Genomic DNA, 13,034 nt, shown 5'->3' with positions numbered 1-13,034 from the left:
ATTGGCAGATTTTTTCACAATATTCTCAAATCTATGATTTTATGAATGTTGAGGGAGAATTCCAAAAATGTAACATAGATACTAATTGTACAATAGAAGACATCATAGATAGTGAGACACAAATACAAGTTGTAGATGTAAATAAACCCACTAAATTCACTAAAGTAGAAGTAGATAACTTAGAAAAAGTAGAAATGGAAGAAATAATTAATGATGATTCTAAGATTTTAAACCTTAAAAATAACTTTTTACCTAAGGGATTAGTCCCATTAGAAGATTTGTTTGATTCAAATGATGTAGCTAGAAAACCAAAAATGGGTCCTTTAAGATCAGACATAGAAGAATGTAACCTAGGAACATAAGAAAAACCTAAGCTCTTTAAATTATCCAAAGCATTACCTCCAGCTGAAAAGTTGAAATACATGTTTGTTTAAAGAATTTCAAGATGTCTTTGCTTGGAGTTATGAAGACCTCAAATCTCATGACACCAGTATTATTCAACTTAAATAACCTATCAAAGAAGATCATAAACCTTTCAAACAAAATCTTAGGAGAATTAATCTAGTTCTTATGCCATTCATTGAAAAATAAGTAAAAAGGATGTATGAGGCACAAACCATAGCACCAATTAGATATTCAGATTGGGTCTCTAATTTAGTCACCACTCTGTAACATACCCCTTACTTTACCAAGGTAAGATATTTATTACTATCAAATCTAGTCCCCATTGTCCAATCATGTAAACGGGATTAGGAGGGTTGCACCTTCAATTTCTTTTCTTTTTTCTTCACTTATATATATTTCCTTCTTTCCCTTTCTTACGCACAGGGAATGATAGTCACCAATTTCAAGCTGCCACGCAGTGGTTCACCATGGGCTCGTCCAACCAATAGGTGAGCGGATGGCCAAGACATACACATATCCCTACTCCATGATGCCATCTCACTTCCCGAATCCCGACCTACCGACCTATGACCTAGTTGAGGTCGGCATGTCAGCTGCACATCCATCCATTAGCACACAACCCAACCTCTCGACCTATGACCTAGTCGGGGTCGACCCATCCTGGAGCTCGTAACTTGAATACCTTCGACAAACTGACCCCTGAACTTCAACCCAGTTAGGTCGGCATATCAACACACTCATTTCCATCAATACATAGCCTAACCTCCATACCCTTGACTAAGTTGGAGTTGACATCACTTTACTTATGTTACCACCAAGATTTGATTCTGACCTCCAACCTCTGGGTTATTTTCCTGGTTGCATGGACCCCGCAAATAGTCCATGTCATTTTTATTTTGACCAATCATGCAAGAGGAGAATCTGGCCACTCCAATTGGAAGCTTTCCCACCCGTGGTTCTGATTTTCAAGAGGATAAGTCGTATATGATCCTTCCCATAAGTTTAGGGTTTCTCTCCCTTACGCCACAATGAACTCCCTTCTTTCACATTATATGATGGCTCAGTCAAGGGACATCAACTCTGCACCATTCAAGGTCTTTAGTAGTGATCGCCACACTCTCCCTAGAGACCAAATCTAACACTGTGCAGGCTTCTTTGAGCTGGTCATTTTGATCACAACCTGGTATCAAGGGTCTCTTCGGCCTCTATATCTACTTCAAGATCTCGCCACTCCATTGAAGTCATATTAACACATTTCATGACATTACCCCTTCCAATCTTGGGTGATAGCTACATTGAGGGGTTCCTACCCCGCAGGCCTTCCATGCCTTTGGGTAGGGAATTCCTCGCATAGCAATGTAAGAACTCCTACATATAATACCTACTAGATGCCTAGCGTGAGCTTCCAGGAGGCTTTCACCTCTCCTACTACATGCCATGGTTTGAGATTATTCACGAACTCTACAAGAAACTCCTCGGTGCCACTCATGGGTTGCTGGAGCATTTGGCTATTGGCAAGGAACTATAGCCCTCATTGCAAAAATCACAGTGGTGGGGATGGAGGCTTATGTACAAGTGAGGCTAAATACCATGGAAGTAGGACTTCTGAGTACAAATAGCCCTGGGAACACTCCCTTTTATCCTTCACATACTGCTTTCCTATCGGCATCACAACCTACAAACAATTACCCCGATGTATTCAATAATCGACTCTAGCCAACAGAGAGTCTTTCTCATAAATTTTACATCAATAAAAATGGTCTCCGAATGCACCTCTCTTAATTGTTCAAGGTTTTAGCCTAAAATAGATCATTAAGTTCATTAAGTTTAGCTATTGTATTCTTTCTAATACAAATAAGCATTTTATTTAGAACAAGAGTCCTCCTCAACTTTATAACTTAGGCATTACTATTATGGGGGTCTTTTTCCACTTTGTAACTTCAAATATTTTGTGATTTCCATTATTTAGGCTATTAACTTAATTATTCTTAAGTGCAAGAAAACTACACATGCATATACATAGACATATTCGACATACAAATCATGGAAATATCCCTTCACAGTTGCACCACAGGTATACACACCACAACACAATTGCAGTCCCTGTTTTTCCACATCTATTACAAATGAAAATGCAACATAATCCATTAATTGCAAGAAGTATTCACAAATAATTATCTTTTAGTCTACAAGGAAACTGATTCTAGGACTAAAACTCTCCACCCAACCATAGACAATTGCAAGCTACTTGCAGTTGTCACCACCAAGCCAAATTCCATAGTCTGGGGGGGGGGGGGTTCTTGCTACTGGGACCACACTCAAGTTTCCAAATATTCTAGGGACTCCAAAGGACCTCTTGCCTCAATCCCTGTAGTTTTTATATATCTTTATTGCATGCATGGGGTGTCCATAGGTGCCTAACCTCACCCCCTTGTGCACATACAATGTTTCACCTCCTCCTAGGGAGTCTAGAAACCACTATATTAGTCAGGGAAGTAACCAAGAACTATGATTCGAGCATTTCTTTGTGTCAGCTTCAGGATGGTCTCCTCCCAAACTGTCACAACGCTCCAGAGTAGCTATCTCAACCCACAACCTCTAGGGAATCCCAAGCTGTTATAGGGCTCTAGAGATTTCATTCCACCCACATCCTTCAGCGACCCAAGCTATTACAAGGCTGCAGAGACCTCTTGTCTCAACCCAGATCCTATAGGGACCAAATTTTTTATAGGGTTCCAAGTATCCTAGATCAAACCACATCCTCCATGTAACCCAAGCTGTTACATGGCTCCAAAGACTAGCTCTCAACCCACAACCTTCAAGGACAGAGAATTGATCCCCTTCTATTCTCTTCTCTTCGCTTCATTGTTTCTTTCTGAAATATTCTATTGGAGGTTCACTTCTCGTCCTACCCTTGGTATGCTTCCTGAATGAAAGAATGAATTCTCCTCTTTCTGCCTATCTCTTGTTTGAATTCCTCTCTCCTTTTGGAGCCCCCATTTTCTCTCTCCCTTTACGAAGAATGCTTTTCCTCATGAGTTCAAGCCCTCTTTTTCAAATTCCTCTCCATTTTTATTGGTAAACATTCCTACTTCCTCCTTTATCATTGCGGCTTTTTTGTTTTCAAGCCCCCATAAATTATGTCCTCTTTTTCTCGTTTTATTTTTCTCAAGCAAGCATGGGACTGAGTACTTTTCCTTAGCCCATTTAATTTCAGGAGCTAGTCCCTTTACATCATGCACCAAACAACCTTTAATGGTTGTCATGAAGTTAAGGTTTCTTCTTTGCACAAGAAACCATAACATCCTAAGTAGAAATTCTCCATCCCCAACTCTTGAATATGTGTCCCATGACTCAGTCCCCTTTTTTATGTTATTTCAAACATCACAAAATATTTACATTTTTTTACAATGTGTGTTACACGTCATTTTGTCGCATTAGGAAAATGACCATTAGTTTGGATCTTTCGCTATACATCAAAGTGTTCCAAAGAATCCCCCTACAATTTTATAACCCAAACAACCCCAAAGAGAATGAAATTCCTGGATCTCAAGGCCCAAAAACCTTTTTTTGGCTTCCTGTGTAGTTTCCTAGTCCATTTCAGTGCATATGCAAAAGAGACCATTATAGTCTACGCAAAAGTGCGCCATGTATTACACTATGGTCTGCGCACATGACTTAATGCAAGCACAAAATAAAAATTAAAGTTTAGAAGCTTTGTTAGTCAAATATTTCCCAACTAACAGCTTCGAAGGGATGCCTACTCAAACCTGATCCCTCCCATCATGGAGCTACATCCCTCTCTTTGTGGATCACCTATCCCACCATTTTTGGATCTCATCCCTTAGGAAGAGGATCCCAAACCTCCTCTTGCCTTATAAATCAAAAAAAGGCCAGAGGATTGGAGAATACTTCTGAAGTTAGGCATATGCTGCAAAAATAAGGCTAGAAGGATTTTCATCTAAGAAGAAGGTTGGAGATTGTGGGAAGAGGCTTGTAGCATCAAGGTTTTGAGGTTGTAAGTTTGTTCTCCCATTTATTTAATAAAAAGAAATAGTTCTTTCCTAATCATTTCTATTGTGATATCATTTGTGAGATTCCTTGATCACTCACATAGGTTATGATTGGTTATTGATTCAATTTATGATATATGCTGAGTTAAGTATTTTATTTATCTTTCATTTTATACACTAGATGCTTTGATCTTTTGTGTGTTTCTGTCTATGTAGATCTCCTTCGAAACATCATGGAGAAGTTGTGGAAAGCACTAGAATGGTCTCTAAAGCATCAAGGAGAAGCTAACTTTCAAAAGGAACTAAAAGGCTTCAACATAAATTTTGTTAAACCCATAAGTGATCCCTCATATAATTTGTTTCAATCAATTGTAAGCTAAGGAAAGGTAGCAGTTATTTTCTTGTTTGTTACTAAATTTTGTTTCAGATCTAGGGAGATCCATCTTGTCTGCAAGAGGGATTAGTCTACCTAACAATTTGTGACACCACTGGGGATCGTCTCATTTTGACATTTGATCATTTTTTCATAGCCCTCTCTAAGTGTTTGGAAAATATTGAAAGTCTGAATTTTATGATTTGTTTGACTTGTTTATATTTTTTCTAAAAATTACCTGTTGTGCACACTTTATCTTTAGGCACAAAGCATATTTATGTGCACTTATACCTTAGCAACAGTGCGTATGCACACTGGATTGATCTATTGCCCGCGCACATACCTAGAATGTTTGAAAATTTCAATTTTTCTTCTCCAAGTCCAGAAAATTTTGTTTTTCTTGTTTAATTACGCATGTTTACACCTTCAGTAAGTCTTTGTCATTTTGGTTGTGTGTTGTGAAATAGTTTGCTTAAAATTTTCTTGTTTTCACAAATTGGGGTAAAATCTTCATCTGATGTGTTTTTGATCTATCAAAAGAAAGATCAACTGATATTGGTTTTTTGTCTTCATGTCTCTCTTCTTTTGGAACAAATCATATCTTCTTCTTTTTTCTTTTTTCTCTCTTTTTTTTTGTGAAAGATTGTTTTGTGAATGAAAAGAAATGGTTTTCAAGAATGAGTATTGTTTATGAAAAGTGACTTCTTATGTTGGATTTGAAACGAAAAGTATTATTATTATTATTATTTGTTTTTTTTTTTTTGGTGAAAGATTGTTTCGTGAATGGAAAGAAATGGTTTTCAAGAATGAGTATTGTTTATGAAAAGTGCTTCTTATGTTGGATTTGAAACAAAAAGTAATTTTTCTTTCGTTACTGAAGTGCTTCAGTATTGTACTCTTGACTGTAGTAAATTCATAGCATTCAATAGGATAAATTAATTTTAAGTTTTTATTGCTTTCTTCATACATTTTGGAAAAATTTCGAGTGATTGTATTTAAAAAGGAAAGTTTCTTGATTTTTTGAGTTATTGGGTGAATTTAAATTTTAAAAGTTAATTTCCACATTTGGGTAATTTGAAATTGAAGATTTACATTTAGGAAAAGGGATATAGTGGGAATTTAAGAGTATTTACTTCAGTTAGAAATTCATTGAAAATAAAAGATTACAATTTCATCTTTGATTGCATTAAAGTTTTGCGTCAATTCATAACACCATCAGTTTCACGTCCATTTACCTTTGAGTAAGTAACAACTCTTAAAAACAGTGCTAATAAAATCAATTTAGAATTTTTTATTATTTTAGGGCTCTTTTCCACCTACATTAGATTAGGTTGTAGGGCTTTGGAATAGGAAAGTGAGTTAACTTTCCAATGTTGCAAACAAACATTAGAATCTTGTGATAGGGAGTAAATCCATTTACTGGAATTTGGCTCTAGGAAGCTCCACTTACAAAGGAGTTAAGCATGAGATCATGTCAGACCTAGTGAGGTGATCGACCCCACTTCATTGGTTACAATAGAGTGAGCTACACGTATTAAAAATGGTGTTGAAAGGTACTTGGGAATCACTTGGAAGTAAACCTCGGATTAACCATGTTGAAGAACTTTCAAGGGGATTAAGCTTTCTTACTCTTCCCTTGTGTGTGAGTCCAATCTACAAATGTCCCCTGGAGTTAAATTGTTTTAAGTGGTCACCTTAGAGACCATAATATTAGGGCTATTACCCAAGGTGACGACGGAGGGGAAGCCTCTGTTGTACCTAGAATAGACATTGGCTATACTCACTTGGACCTTTTTGGAGGGTATTCTTCATTCGACATCATATAAATGAAGATTACTTGCAACAGATCATGTAAATTAAGCAGTTTTCAACGTTACTAGTTCCACCCGCTCTATCTTTAGCCACTTTTCACATTGATCTCTATGACGTTGGGTTTCATCACCAACTAGTGATTTTGTTGTGAAAATTTTTTTTGCATGGTTTGATTCCTTAGATTTACTAGCGCATGTCATTTGCTTGTTTTTACCTTTTAGAGACCTTAGGTTTGGATTGAGAATAATATTTGGATTCTTAATCAAATTTCACCGTGGTTGATTCACCAAGACATTCGTGTAGAATGCAAGGTTTATCCCTTGAATTTACACCTAGTCAATTGGAAAAGATTAAACTTGAAACGTCAAAATCAACAGGATTTGGAACCTCAAAACAACCTGAAACATCTACATTTTTAGAATTTGAGAGAGTAGAAACTAAAGTGAATCCAATGCAAGAAGTAGAATCAGGCTTAGTCCATTCAGGCCCAGAAGTTACCAAAATTATTGAAAGTGAATATGATACTAGAGAAGTTTCAGACACAGAACTAAATGAACCAGAAGTTGAAGACCCGAATTTGATATTTCTTAACCTGAATCATATTCAATTGTTATAGCTTCTACTCTTGCACCACCTTCACCTTGAAGGAAACTTATAATTATAACTATATTACCTCCTAGTTTAATTAGTATTGAAGATAGTATTGGGAATGAGGAGGAAGAATCACCTCATACTCTAGTTACTACTAGTGAACCAAGAGTTCATTTTGATCATTTCTAACCTGATCCTTGGTATTCTACCCATTTGGAATTTTTAGGTCAAAGTTTTCCACCTCACCGCATTCCTTTCTACTATTCACCGAGATTAACCATGTCAAAAATTCATCTTGGGAGTCAACCTATTGATACTTATAAGTTTACAGCTCTCCTGAGTCATTTTTGTATGGTGGTCCTTTAGTTCCTCCTGGGTACTAGTCACTTACCGAAACTTTTTTAGGATCTACTCCTTCCCCTCTAGTTTCTATTTGGTCATCTAGTCTATCACATCTACTCTTTAGAGCATGACATCCATGCCTAAAAGACATTTGGCAGCAAACCAATATGTTCACATGATATCTAGTAACTTAGGTAATCCTCAAGTAACCCCAACTGGTGTTTATTACCTGCCTCAGGCGAAACCACCTTATCCTCCACCCGGAGGACAACCTATTTTCAGAGCATATCCTACACCTAGAGGAAAACCTTTTACTGGAACTTATGGTTAGATACCTCAACTTGGTATGGGTCAAACTGTTGTGGCTCAACACTCTATTGGTACTCCTTATCCTGGGACGAATACTATTTGGAACCCTTGTTTCTCTCAACATATTGTTCCATTTGCTCTACAAGTGCTATTTTATCAACCTATTCAGTCTAATGGACAATCTATTTCACAAATACCTATGCCAAGTAATTTAGTACCTATCCAACAATATTTCCATGGAATTTTGCAAACACCTGTCCAACAATTTTTCCAAGGAATTCCATAAACACATGTTTAGCAACCAATTCAACAACCTGTTCAAATTGGATCTCAAACACCTATTCAGTATAATGTTCATACATTTATTCAACAACCGGTTTTGAGTTCACCTCAAACACCTATACCAAGATTATCAAAAGCGACTATCCAATTTAACCCTCAAATACCTGTTTCACAACCTACACAAGCTATCCCTCAGGAATTTGTTCATCAAAAGTATCTTATTGTCTAGTCTAAAACATAGATTTCTATTGGATAGCTTAGAACTGGGACAATGCAAACACCTTTTCAAGGTCAATATTTTTAGAGTCAACCTCTTCAAAGTCAATTTGTTCAAGGTCAAAATTTACAAGCTCAACCCTTGCAGGGGAAATATTACTTGGGTCCAATGGGTCAAAGTCCACCTTTCAGAGTCAACCATACTCTTGACATACTTATCAAGTTCCTTTTTAACCACAACCTGGTATGATTCACCCTGGTTACCCTAGACGATTGCAAATTCTAACAGCATTGGATATTCCAGGATATCCCAGGTATCCTCCTCTAGGGGTTGGACTTAACCCTAAAGGTTATCAAACCCCACAAAAAGACCCTAATCAGAAGTTACCCATCATTGTAACCTTAGATTTACCAAACCTATCCCGGTTAACAAACAATCCTATCTATTATAATCCTTTTTGGTTAGCGATTCCTACCAAGTTATTGAGCGATATATCGAAGTTTGAAGGAAAATCAGGAGAGGACTCATCAAATCACATTATGAGATATCATATTTGGTGTGCATCACATTCACTAATTGATGATTATCAGACTTCATCTTTTCCAATGAAATTTAACCGGTTCGGTGGTAAAATGGTACATTGAGTTACCTCACACTTCTTTCCATAATTTCAACTCTTTAGCAACAATATTTTTGACACATTTTCACCTACCAATTCGATATGACACTGGTACTAAACTTTTGAGTTCGCTAAAACAATTGAAATCTACTTATATTTAAGATCATATACATGAATGGAGATGTAGGCGTCGATTAGTCAAAGTTTTTATTCTAGATAAAATTTGAGCTGCATGGTTTACAAAATCATTACTTCTTGATATTACCAAGTATGTTGATAAAGGAGGTGTTGTAACGAAAGAGAAGGTAATTTCTCATGCCTAGTACTTAGAATTAGTCTATACACACTCTAACACCTTGTACAATAAAATCCCAAATTTACCTCGTCTAACAATTTTAGATCAATCAGATTCACCTCCTATGGGATCTAACACCACTAATGGTGTAATTGGTTTTGTTAGGCATCATTCTAAGAGAAAAAAATAAGACTTATAAAAGCACTCATACTTCGGCTATACAATATTCACCCACTAAAATGCTTTCTCTTGAAACTACCTCTGAAATTAATTTTGTAGAGTCATCTGCTGCCAAGAATCAACCGTCACGAAGTAAAAATAAGGGGAAAGGTAAAACAAAAAAAAATGCCTCTCACAAAGAGAAACCAACTAAAAATGAACCTACTGATGAGAAAAAGAAACCTCATTATCCTTTCCTTATTTGTAATGATGATCATGATACAAAGTAATTCACACATCGAGTAGAGGTTACCAAATTCTTAAAATGTTCTCCAACTCCTATTGTTTTGAAGGATCCTTTTCCTTATCAAGAAAAAAAATGATTTCACATAATCCCCCTTTTTCTTCCACATCAGCAGATATCATGATCATGTCTTCACACCAAGTTATGGTAGCAACAATCTCAAAATATTATGGATCTAGAGGTCCTGTAGTAAATGGAAATGATGCTAATCCATCTAGTCAACCTTCCAATTCAATTCCTCCTCCTCCTTCTGAATAATTACAGATTTAGAAACCAAACCTTGACATAATGATTTGATCACCTCCCAAAGGCATTGTTTGAAAATCAAATTTCAACCCATATGCTAGAGTTGCTCAGAATTACAACATTGTTTAAGACCTGGTGATTTCTCGTTCAACAATGCCAGTTCTTGAGGTGCTATAAACATGTCCAACACAAAGAAATTTACTATTGTCATCTATTGGAGCAATTGATCCTTAGGATTCTAACATTATTATCTTTGATCTTGAAATTCATATACCTAGATTCCTGCATCAACTGACATCCCAAATACTAGTTTTTGTCAAAACAAAATGAGTGTTTCACATAGTTATTGATGAAAGAGCTTCTACGTGTATCATGTTGATTGCTTGTTGGAAATATTTAGGTTCTCCAACTACCAATCAGTCACCTTCCACTCTGAAAACCTTTGATGGAAGAAGTTTTCATCCTTATGGAATCCTAAATGATCTACCCATAGAGTTAGAGGGTAAGATGGTCACAATCAAAGTTGAAGTTGTTGATGCTTAGCTCGATTATATACTTTTACTTGGTCGAAGTTGGACCTATGCTATGTCTGTAGTGGTCTCATCACTTTTTTGTATGATATTATTTCGTCATTGAGGAAAAATAGTAAAAGTATACCAATTGTCTTACTACACTTTCAACCCTAAATCTACAGGTAGTGTACCTTTTTTCGGGAAAATAATTACTGCTTATCAGGATATTTGTGTTGGTTTTCTTAAAGATTTATCAATCATGGGAGCTTTTGCACTCCCTCCACAAATTTTCCTTCTAATTTTTCCCAATTTAACATGATCACATCAAGTACTATGGAATCTTCTAATCTGTGGATAATGCCTTTAGAATTTGAATTGATCTCCTACAACAACCAAATGCCTTTGAGCCCACTTGAATTGGCTTATTAGGTAGTTCAAACGTTTTTCAATCCACTATATTTTGATATTGATCGAGTGAATACAATCAATGATTATTATTCTCAATTACCTCAATTAGAACCAATTTCACTTCCTGATCCTTTCGACAACACATTTCCAATTGATGAAAGTATTATGGATATTATGAATTTGGGTGAAATTCCATGGGATGATCATCATCATCATTCATCTTTTCTTCCCCACCTTGATAAAATCGAGCATGATTTTTCAAGTATATTTGACTTACAGGACATTGTTTGAATTACCGAGAACATTCACATAGGTGCTTTGTGCTCACTTGAAGAAATTCAAACGTACGAAGCCCTATTTCAAGAGTTCTGTGACATTTTTTCCTGGTCCTCTGAGTAAATGCCAAGAATTTACCCGAGTATTGTTATTCATGGAAATAAGACTTACCTTGATGCTAAACCTATTAGACAACGATTATGTCCAGTGCATCCACGAAAGTTTGCTGCTATTAAAGCTGAGGTTGAGAAATTACTTGAAGCAAGTTTTATCTACCTAGTTCCCTTAACTAATTGGGTTTCTAATATTGTTCCTATTAATAAAAATAAAGGGACCATCAGAGTATATGTAGATTATAGGAATCCTACCCCCTATATCGATAAAATCATTGATGATTGTTCCAGTAACAAAATATTTTCATTCATGGATGGATTTTTCGGATACAACCAAATCAACATACTCCCATTTGATCAACATAAAACCACATTCATCTGTCCATGCGGGTATTTTGCTAATTGAAAACTCCCATTTGGATTAAATGATTCTGGTGCAACCTTCCAATAGGCCATGTCTTACGCACTTCACGATATCAAGCATATTGTACAACCCTATCTGGATGATTTACCAGCTCATTCATTGAAATGAGAAGATCACCCAACGCATTTGAGATCTATATTTAACTAGTTTTGACACTACAATATATGCTTGAACCCTCACAAATGTTTTTTTTGTGTGGAATCTGGTCAATTACTAGGATTTTTTGTATCAAAGGAATGAATTCGTGTCAATCCACTCAAGGTAGAGGCTATTCTGAATTTTCCTCCTCCTTCCAACCTTTGCCAACTCCAAAATTTGCAAGGGAAAGCAAAATTTTTACATTGATTCATACAGAACTATGTTGAGATAACTAAAGGTTTTACTCGACTATTAAAAAAGGGCATCTCATTTACATGGGATGAAGTTGCTCAATAAGCTTTTGACGCACCCAAATAAGCGTTGACTCATACACCGTTGTTGCATCCTCCTAAAAATCATCGAGACTACTTTTTGGTATTTAGATGCATCTGATGTCACCATTGGCATGGTTTTAGTTCAGGAAGATGAGTTGAATGATGAGCATGTGATAGATTATTTGAGTAGAAATATTACGAAAACTGAAGTAAGATATGCACATGTGAAGAAATTGACCTTGGCAATTGTTCAAGCTATCTGATTATTTCGTCACTACATTCTCTTATGTAAAACAAAGTAATTTTAGACTACAACCCTATGGTTTACATTCTTACGAGACATTTGCTAAGGGGGAAATATTCTGAATGGATAGTTATCCTGCAAGAATTTGATTTAGAATTCATAAAATCTAATTCCAAGAAATCATTGGTGTTTTCCGAGTTGTTATGTGACTTTCCCTATATTGAGATGAAAATTGTGGTGGAGGATTCTCTTCCAGATGAATCCCTATTTCTTTTCATTACTTTATACCTTTGATATGGAGATATTATTATGTATCTTCAAACCCAAAATTTTCGGCAAGAATTGACTTGAATCGACCATCGTCGTATTCGGTACCAATCCCAAAAATACACTATTGTTGGCAATACACTTTATCATCGTGGTGTTGATTCCATCTTCAAACAATGTTTGACTCACAAGGAAGCCAAAATTTCATTGAATTACTACCATTCTAGAGCTTAAGGCTGTCACATGTCAAGATTTTCTGTTGCCCAAAATATTTTGCATGTTGGGTATTTCGGGCCTTCGATGTTCAATGATTATATAACTGCGGTCCAAAAAATCCACTATTTCCCAATCTATGATCATAAAATGCATGAACCTCCATATACTATTCACCCAATCATTTTTGTAAAATG

Source organism: Pinus tabuliformis, chromosome 7, assembly GCF_031772625.1.
Source record: "Pinus tabuliformis cultivar Carrire ecotype Pingquan chromosome 7, CPIR1, whole genome shotgun sequence".
Classification (NCBI taxonomy): Eukaryota; Viridiplantae; Streptophyta; class Pinopsida; order Pinales; family Pinaceae; genus Pinus; species Pinus tabuliformis.
The sequence above is the reverse complement of the archived record's forward strand: the minus strand, read 5'-3'. Positions refer to the sequence as shown.